Here is a 10,256-nt window from a genome sequence, read left to right on the forward strand (position 1 = left end):
TCTCACTTTTACCCTTCCGATTCTCTCCCCCATCCTGCTGCGGGGTGAGTGAGCGAGCGGCTGGGTGGTGCTTAGTTGCCGGCTGAGGTTAAACCACAACACCTTCCTAAGCCAAATCTATCAGCAGGGTCACAGAGGTGGTGAAGTTATCTGAAAAAAAATTCCTGACAATTTCCTCTTTCTCATCTCAGAGATGAGGTAAATGCTGCCCTGATCTGGGCAATCTGTGTAGGGATTATTAAACCAAACTGTATCTGGGCCAAGGTTAATGAAAAAGCCTGCAAAATTCTCCTGGCCACAGTGTTTTGGTTCCCTCATCACAGGCGGCTTGGCACCATGCCGGCAGGGACATGCGAGGCTGGCGGCATGCACATGCGCCGTGAGCCACAGTGAGCTGACTGGGGCTCACGCTGGGTTTCCCATCCTTGCAAAGGCGGTAAGAGGTTCACTTCATGCTTGCTTGTGAAGCCCACGGAGCACCTCTGCTGACAGCTGGCAGGGATTATTGTCACCTGTTACCACTATCACCCTGCAGGGACAGGCTTTGTGCTGCTCAGTGAGGGCTGCAGCTCCCTTGGGGCACCTCCAGCCCTGCTTGCCCCATCCAGGGCTTTCGGGGCAGAGCTTGTGCCACCCTGCTGCAGCTGGTGCCACATGGGAGAGTCACAGCCTATCAGCATCATGGGCAGAGCCAGACTGTGCCCGTGCGATGTGCAGGTACCCATCCAGGAGAGTTTTCCTCACCCGCCTGCAAAGCCCCAAATCCCATGTCTCTACTTGGGCGGCTTCGAGGTAGCCTCGCCACTGCGGGCTGTCCCAGGAAAGATGGGAAAGGTGCTCAGGCTCTTTCCCCCCTTTCTTTTAGGCAACCAGAAAAGTTCTTCAAAGTGTGGGTTTGTGGTTCTTTCATTTTCCTGCCTTTCTTATCACCGAGGGCTATGGAAATGGAGAACTGGGGGCATCACAGCTCCCATGTCCCTGCCCTGACGGGCTCCTTATTGCTGGAGCAGTTTCCAGCATCTCAGTCCTGATGTTAAAACCATTATGCCTCTGGCCATCAATGCAAAGAAAAACTAGAAACCACGGCATAGCAGTAATCAGGGCAATTAGGTCTTCTACTTCCACTGGCTTGAGGCTGCCCAGATCCTGCTGCCTAAATCTGCTGGGAAGCCCAGCCTCTCCACTCCCAGCTGCTTCCCTGGGGCTCTCACTGGGGTGCTTCCCTTCCAGTGCCAGCTCCTTAATAAATACTGGTTGTTCCCGTCACATTTCCCTCACGCCGGCCAGTGACGCCAGCCCTGCTGGCAAGTGATCAATTCCCTATTCACTGAGTCACGCAAATTCATCAAAAATCACCCTGGATCCATGGAGACAGGCTCCTCAAAGTGTTGGAGGAGGTTGAGGGCAGAGCTGCAGTGGTGGCCCATGGTCTGGAGATGCAGCACCATGCAAAAGACTTGGCACCAGCCATCCGTCCTCATCCTGCGTGGCAGGGCCAGGAGGAGCCGCTGCAAACAAGGGAAGCAGAGCCCATACCCCATGTTTTGTCTCTTCAACATCCACCCTTCAATAAGGCACAATTATCTGTTTACTTAAGAGTAATGGTAATTAACCACCCAAATGGTTACTGAGGAATGCGAGAGTCACAATAGTCTCTATTAGGGAGCAGATCGGCTAAATGGAGATCATTGTTCCTCCTGGCAATGCGCCCCAGCACCTTCACCCACTGCAGACTGGCACTGAAAACACACAGGGAACTGGTATCCCTCAAGGGCAGCACTGGGAAGCAAGGCCAGCAGGGTCCATGCTCTCTGTGGCAGGACTGAGCGTGCCAGACCTGCCCACAGCCCCTGGCCTTGCCTGGAGCAGGGCAAAGCTGCCAGCTTGCCAACATTTCTGTGCAACGTAGGAATCGGTGCACAAAGTTTCCCAGCCCGCCAGATCACAGTGCTAATTTGAATGCTGTAAATATTTTACTTTCATTTGCAATTTAACCTTGCCTGCCTTCAGCTGAGAGTAATTTCCAAGTAAACGGCTGACTTCACTGCACCTCGGGGGATGTGGGCCGCATCACCGGCCCCCAAACCCCAAACTCTGCAGAGACCACTACCCCAGCAAACATCCCCGGGCACTGAAGGGCTCATGGTCAGGGTCAGCTTAATCCCTACCGGGATTTTCAATGTCCATAACTTCCCAGGGGTGGATTTCAATGGAGAAGGAGGCGGCTGAAGGTCCCCCTCAGCCCTGCTGACTCTGACTGCCATCCCAGCAGGGCTGCAGGCTCTGCCAGCACCTTCGTCCTGCTCCCCACCTCGCAGCCATGCTGGGGATATTTGTGTCACCAGGCCACACTTGTGGGACACCAGTCGTGTCATTGAGCTTCATTTTGGGAGGGACCCATTTGGCGGACGCAGCAGCCACCTGTGTTTACCCGCTCCCGTCTCGTGCTGGCACACACACGATTACAGCTTTCGGTTTCAGCCTCCCATCTATTTATATCAAATGCCTTTGAGTGATGTGCCGCCGCCTCCCAGGAGCATTGCTGTGCTGGGCCAGCCTGCCCAGCACCTCCTTATCAGAGACGGCTGTGGGGTGACTCAATCACAACCTGAGAGCACCTGCGCAGGGAATAAAGCTCCTATTATGGTCTCCCTGCCATCCCTGGCACACTTACAGGGCTCTGAAGCTGCTCTCAGGAAATATGTTGGATCCTGCTGATATGCGACTGAAGCATGGGATGCCAAGTGGCTGCATCGTCCCTGTCCCCAGGGACAGGGACCTGCCACGCTGCCCAGCCGCTCATGGCTACTGCGGAGCAAGGTCAGAGCCTGGATGCTTCTGCTCTGCAGCCCCAGGACAGCGGGAGCTGGTCAGCGAGGCTCTGGCACATGGCAGCGGAATTTTGGGGTCAGCACTTGGAGGACAGAAGAGATGGGGGTGAGCAGAAGAAAGGGATGCAGCGATGAGGTTCAGTCAGAGGCACCCGCAGAGCTATTGCCATCAAAAATAAAAGAAGGAGATAGCCCCAGACAAACCCACTCGCCCACTCCCATTCCCACAGCCATAATGAAGCGTTACGCATCCCTGCTGGGAGGCTATCTGCTCACGTCACGCCTGGGTGAGAAACGGTAATAGCTGGGCCCATGTAATCAGGAGCAAACTCTATTTATAGCCCCATATAATAAGCTACATCTGAGAGAAGATGAAAGGGAAGAAGATGAGTCAACAGGGTAAATGGGGCTGAACTTTCCCGCTAGTGGGGCAGTTGGTTCTTGTAAAGAGAGACATTACTGGGAGAGCTCTCCCCAGCAGCATCACTTCCAGTGGATAAAGGCTGACAGCCACGTCCTACCCAGGACACATCCAGCTCCCACAGAGGGAGCCCTCCGTGCACCCTTGGGGAGAGAGGCTGGGGCTGGCAGCCAGGCAGGGGCTGGGCAGACCCAGCTACTGATTTATGGCCCTTTAGCTTCATCCTGCTCATCAGCTCCAGGCTTTCTCCTTCCCGCCGGTGGGGATAGGCTGGGTGCCTCGGCACCCCCTCACTGGCACTGCCCCGGCTGCCTTGTGCGCTCCGTGCCATTAGCAATGGTCCTGTGGGGATTCTCCATGTCCCCACCCAGCCAACAAGGGCTCACACTGGGAGAGGGGACGTCTCTGCCCCAAACGCAGCATAACCAAGCTTAGCTCCAGAGAAAAGCAACCCAGAGCTCGGCCCGTGAACCAGCCCACATGCTCCGGTGTGGGGAGGGTTAACCATCAGCGAGGGTCCTCGCGGTCACAGCTCCAGGGACCACCAGGTCCCCTCCCTGGCTCAGTGAGCAGGCAGTCCCTGCCCAGCCCAGCGGCTCATGCAGTCAGCAGCTCATGCGGGGCTATTTTTAGCCTCCTCGCTCAGCCTTTCATTTTAAAGCCACCCACGGGAAACATTTCCATTTTATCATGAAAACAACTCTGCTGCAAAAATAAATTATAAGGACATCAAAGCGCTAAAATAAAGGGGGAAAAGAAAGGCCTCCGTACACCAGGGAGTGTGGAGAGCAGAGGGGTGGCCCTGCTTCCTCCCAGCAGGTCAGATGCAAAGCTGGGAGACGTCCTAAAGCTCTTTCAGAACAAAATAACAATGCAACAAACAAGAAAAGCAAATTAAAATAAGAGAGGAGAGCTGCAGCAGCAAGCGGATGCACTGGCAGCGACACAACGATGTCCTCACTGCCCTCACGACGGCTGTGGGGAGCACTGCCTTTAAACGAGGGCAGGCAGGGAAGGGGACAAGCCAAGAGCCTGACCTCCGTTTGACATCACGGCAGGTGAAACCCAAACCTCAACCAACAGTGTCTATTACCTAATTAATAGATTATAATATGCCCAAGGAAATGAACCTTTCTCAGCCCAGCGGCAAGGGTTCTTGCAGGGGGGAGGAGGCAACTGCCCGTGCCCTGACTCTAGTATTCCCTTGTGCACGCAGCCCGGCTGGGCAGGAGCAATTTCTGGGTTTGACTGTGCTGGTTTCAGCAATTCAAAGCCTTCAGCCCTCTGCAGAAACCACATGGGGAGAAATCCAGAGAAAAGCAAGGCACAGGGCGGCCCTTCTCCCCTGCCTGGGCTCCCACGGCAGCCACCACCACCCTCGCAGTGCCCAGGGCACAGCAAGGGGGACAGGCAAAATTGGCCGTCATCTGCCAGTGTGCTGGGGAGAAGCCACAGAGAGGTCACCCCCCAGGCTGGTGACGCACAGAGCAAAACCCAAAGCCTCTTCCCTCTGGCTGGGCATGCTCACGACTCCTCCTGGTGTGGGGTCCTGTGCACCGGGAACTGAGCAGGTTGCAGGGACCATTTAATTGCAGTTGGCGAGGCATCCCCCTGTGCTGATGCCATGGGAGGCAGCGGTGTCCTGCACAGGCGGGGGTGACCCCAACGGATGTGCCATCACCTCCCCGCTGTGCAGCTCAGCAGGGACAGAGCTGTGATCGCTTCTCCTGGGGACTGACTCGAGTTGAACACTTAATGATTTTCCAGGAAAAAGCCCTGCACTGATGCTCCCCCTCCGCAGCCATCCGAAGCTGGAGCCAGCTGGATTTTCTAAGAGACTAACCCGCCCCAGGGTCCTGCTGTCCCGGGCAGCCAGGCAGGGTTGAGCCACGCTGCCCTGGCAGCAGCTCTGGGTTACACCAGCTCCTGCTCTGGCAGCTGCCCCAGAGCATCCCCATGGGATGCATCGCTGTCCCTCGGGCCTGCCAGGCAGCCCTGGTCCTGGGCTTGCTCTCTCACACCCTGCACCCAGGGGGTTTCCTCTCGGGTTCATCACCCCAACCGCTGCCATTGGCTCTTTGCCAGCCATGGAGACACATTAGCTGCTACAAGCCCGGGCATGGCTGGCTGCAGTAACGGCCATGGACGAGAGTGGCAGCATGTCCTCCCTGGGACGCCCACAGCTTTGCCATCCCCGCGGTGGTCTGCACTGTGCCCCTCTCTGCCAGCTGACACTGGTGTGTGACAGGGCTTGCCAAGGACGTGCCTGGGGCAGGTGACCATGCTGCTCAGGCTGCCTGGCACAGAGAGAAGCTGCACCACTATCTTGTGCCCCCCACATCCCAGGTGCTCTTGGGGGCTGCACACCCAGCGAGGAGCAGCAGGGCTCATGCACTGCAAAACCGCTCCTTACGGCCAAGCGCCCAGCAGAGCTGCGTGCCACCGTAGGTCCCCCCTGCTCGCCGACAGCAGTTATGCCATGACCCAGCTTTCAAGAGGCTCTCCAAGAGCATAGCCAGCATCCTCCTTTTTGTTTTTTTTAAAGTGTTGCCAACTTACCTGGATGGGAAGGGAGTGCTGAATTACCCTGGCTCCCTCCCTGCCTCCCTGCGTCAGGGCTGGCACCCCACAAACTCCCTGCTCCTGTTAGCAATTAACTGCACTTGGTGGAAGGCCTCTCCTCAGCCCTTTAATTTTTCAATTGAAGAAATACCCTTGGGGGGAAAAACCTACGTGTCATATCATTAATGATGACATCAGCCTACATTCACCCCAGGTGAGAAAGTTGGGGTGGCACGGGCAGCCGTCGGAGCGGCATGTGTGGTTCAGCCTTGCAAAATGTCTTGGTCCATGGTGAGATGGGTGAGGCGATGCTGCGGCTTAGCTGGCATGCCTGCACGGCTCTCCCAGAGCCCTCCCCTTTGGGATCACACCAAAGAGAAACTGCCTTTGGTTTAGTCTCCTTGCGCTAAACACGCTTGCTATGTGGTTATTTTAAGAAGCTGGCATGGACAGATGCACACGGGCTTTCTTTGGAGCACCAACCTGCACTAGCTGCCCCAGGAGCCAGCCGGCCCTGTCATTAGCAGAGGTGTGGATTTCGGGGGTGTGGGTGGCTTGCTTTGCTTTGATTTTGCACATGCACTTGTTTTCCTTGGTATTCGCTCCTGCAGCTCCAGCTGGGCACGTTACCCTGGGGCCCAGCTCAGCCAGCTACCCCTGCAGTTCTGACCTCCCCAGCGCCGCATTCCCCTTTGCTCCAATTTCAGATAATTTCAGGCTTTGCTGGCTAAAAATACTGACAAGCAATTAATCCCTCTCTGTGAGATGGGACTTTCCCCCCTCCACGGAGAGCAGGTGGGGAGGTGAAGCCAAACCGTGCCAAGTTAAAAAACCCCAAGCGGGTGAGGAGGTGAGAAGGCGACTGGCAAGGCAGCGCATTTCTGCTTGAAAAAACAGGGCTGAAGGTCGTCCCTTCCCAGGGACATGCGTCCCCTGTTGCTCAAAACCCCAGCAGAGCCCTTCCACCAGCTGAACACCCATCCCTGCACAGCCAAGGCTCAGCTCCACCATTAATTTGGAAAGCTTCGGAGGAAAACGATTCCCAGTGCTGCTGACGTGGGGTTTCTGTGGCCCCTAGCACCTGGCACCTTGGTGCCCCACCATCACAGGTTATTTAGTGCTGCCGACAGCCAGCGCCGTGGGCAGGACCATGTCTCAGGAGGGTGTGGATGAGAGCAGGGTGCTGTTATTAAGTGCCTCACCTTATGGGCAACATTTTAATTGCATTTGGCACCAGGAAAAGCTGCAGTGGGGCTGGAGCTGAGCAGGGCCGAGTCCAGTGCCCTCCCTAACGGAGAATATTCCTGCGGCTGCACGGGAGCAGCCCCAGCAAACCTGCTGGCTGGTCATCCATCCCCGTCCTGCCGCAGCAGAAACTGTGCATGTCCCACCCCCTCTGATGCACTGTGGAGGGCTTCCTTCCGTGTTTTGCAGCACTGGGGAGTCCCTTGTCACGGGGTTGACACACTTGGGGTGTTTCCCCGGTCCCCCCCTGGAGTGTATGGAAACCTGCTGGAACAGGTTGTCTTTGCAGGCAGGGCAGCCCGTGCTGTTCCCACAGCAGCTACGGATTTCACACACATGCACCCACTCCTCCCTGCTGCCCAAACAAACACATCACTCTGTTCATAGAAGCAGCCGGTTTTCTTATCCAGCTCCCTACAGTCGCACCTCCACGCACAGCAGACGCTAGCGGCACGGTGATGCACCAGACGCCTTTCAGTAGCCGCGCGGTGACGCCCAGCATCAATCGGAGGCAGCGATTGCTGCCACCTCGCTCGGCAGCATGGGGAGCTGGAGCCACCTCTGCTTCAGATCGGCCGCCTGCTCTGCATCACACAGTGGCATTTCCCAGCTCGGGGCTTCCCCTGGCTGCCTGGGGCATGCAGAGGAGCTGCAGCAGAAACACAGTTGAGAGGGACATCCTGCAGCAGCAGCAGCGCCTGCACCCTTCCCCACAGCACGTCTGCTACCATGCTGGGCGTGCCACCACCTTGAACCCTCCTGCAGCCTTTGCAAGGGGGTTCCCAGAGTGCGCTGACCTCCGAGTGACTGCTGCCAAGGGCAGCAACGCACATTTCCAGTGCCAGCGTCCATGCTGGGGACACCAACAGCCATTGGGGGTCTCATGAGAGGCGGGGTGATAGGAGGTGACACTTTACCTCACACACACACACACACCACCCTTGTACACAAACACAGGCAGATGCCCCCATGCAAGCACACCAGCCCTGCCCTGCCTGCCCAGGGCTGCGGGCTGGCCTTGGCTGCTGGCACAGGGCTCAGCATGGGGTGACGTTATGTTTTATTGCCCAATGCTGGAGCGCAGTGGGTGTGCCTCCCTGCCGCTGACCTGGACTTTACCCCACCGTCCCTGCCCTTCCCCAGCTCCTCCAGATTGAGCTGACCGGCACCCATGGCTCTATTTTAGCATGAGAGACCGGTTGTTTCCCTGTCACAGGTTCATGTTTTTATTTAACTCCCTTTCAGCTTCCCAAATTAGCAAGGACAGGCTCCTGCTCTGTTTGCCTTGGAAGAAGATGTGTTGCCACAAATTATTTTTGATTCAAGTAAATAAAGCCTCTACCTCTCTTTTTTTTCCCCACTCCTCTTTGATGTCGGTGGCTAATTTCAGTGCTCGGAGAAGCGAGTGCAAGGGCGCTGGCCAGGGCCCAGCACAGGGCACTGGGGACGGTGTAGGCTCCCTGCCCTGCCCAGGCACTGCTGCAAAGCCAGCGCAGCTCCAGCCCTGCTGCAAAGGGCTGCCTGTGCCCCCGAGCAGCAAAACAGTCCCAGGCTGGGGGCTCACCCCGACAGTAGCATCTAGAGCACCAGTTTCCAAACCTGCTAGCAGGCGGCACGGCGGCTGGTGTGGTGCCAGGCTGCCCCAAGTCCCTCCTGCCCACTGCCACCTGTGCCTGCTGATGCCAGGACAAGGGCCAGACTCCCCGCCGGCACGCTGCAGATCTCTGCATCGTTTCCCCTACCCAGTGTGCCACCGCGAGGGTTTCCCAGTCCGGTGCAGCTGGGGAGAGCCACAGGCAGGCGGGCAGCTGCCACCACCAGTGGGCATCCTCCAGCCAGGCCAGAGGAAACTGCACTGGCACCGGTGTGAAATGTGCCAGCTTGACATTGCTCCCCGGTGATGGGGATGAGGACAGGTGGCCATGCTGTGAGGGGACAGCAGCCCATTCCCAGCACATACGTGCGGTTGCAAAAGCAGGGATTTGTCCCAGTTCGGCTGTTCCCAAGGCTGAGCCAGTGCAGTAATTCCACCTTAACTTGCTGGGAGCGGCGTAGGTTCCCATTCCCACTTCCCAGCCAGTTGCTCACCCTTCTTCACTGACCCACCTGGCCCCACCGCTCTCCCCTCGGAGGAAGGGTTTCTTTTGCTGCGTCCATCCCAAAGCTTCCTCTGCATTTGCAGCTGGGAGGAAGCACACTTCCCTGGGGGGGGGCCCAGCACAGGGGAGCAGGCAAACCTGGGGTGCGGGTATTAAATCAGGGGGTACCGGCAGCCTGCCCTTGGCCATCGCAGGGCACCGCAGGGGCTGCAACAAGCCCTGGGTGGCATGGCATGGCATGGCACGCCAGCACAGGGTGAGACCGTGGGCAGTATGCAACCGAGTAGAACCCCCGCAGCGGCCACTCAGGGCAGGGTCCTGCAGCCCTAACGGTGCCGGGGGATTTTCAGGTGATGAGTTGCGCAAGGCCCCACGTCAGCAAGGGTAGTGTTTGTTCAGCGCTTGTCCCAGACTATTTTTGGGACCTGTTTTGCAACGGGACAGGACCTCCTCGCCCATGGGCATGCAGCTACCTTGGGGGCACAGCCCTTCCCAGCACGGCAAGCACCTCGGCCCTGTGGCGGGAGCAAAGCAGCGACTTTGCAGCCTGGTGCAGAGACCCCCCCCTGCAGCAGGGCCAGCCCGCCTCGGGGGACAGTGACCCCACCAAGCCCCCCATCCCTTGCAACCCGCCCTCGCGGACAGCCCTTCTCCCGATATCGATCCACCTAGGTACACACATGGCTATTTATAGCTGGGGCTGGTGTTGATTTGGATCAAGTGGAAGATAACAAGGTTATTTTTAGGTTTATCTCTCAGCCTGTGAAGGGAAATAGGCTTTTCTGGCTGAGGCAGGCTCTGCCCAACCCGTCAGGGCACGGCTGGGCGCCGGGACAAGTGACTCCCACGGTGGGGATGGAAGAGGGATGGCACCTCGGATGCACTGAGGGCACAGCGGATGCAGTAGGACAAGCCCCAACGCGCTGGTCCCCATCATGCCACTCTGCCTGCCCAGCAGGTCTGCTCCTGCCACCTCTGTTGGGGGAGCAGTGGCACAGGGAGCCCACGGCTCCAGATTCGTAGGTCTCAGAAAAAATGGAGCCCACCCTGGCTGTGATCCCTGAGCCTCTCCATCCCTTATGGCAGGGTGGGGGGCCC

Source organism: Aptenodytes forsteri, unplaced genomic scaffold (assembly GCF_000699145.1).
Source record: "Aptenodytes forsteri isolate BGI_AS27 unplaced genomic scaffold, ASM69914v1 Scaffold53, whole genome shotgun sequence".
NCBI lineage: Eukaryota > Metazoa > Chordata > Aves > Sphenisciformes > Spheniscidae > Aptenodytes > Aptenodytes forsteri.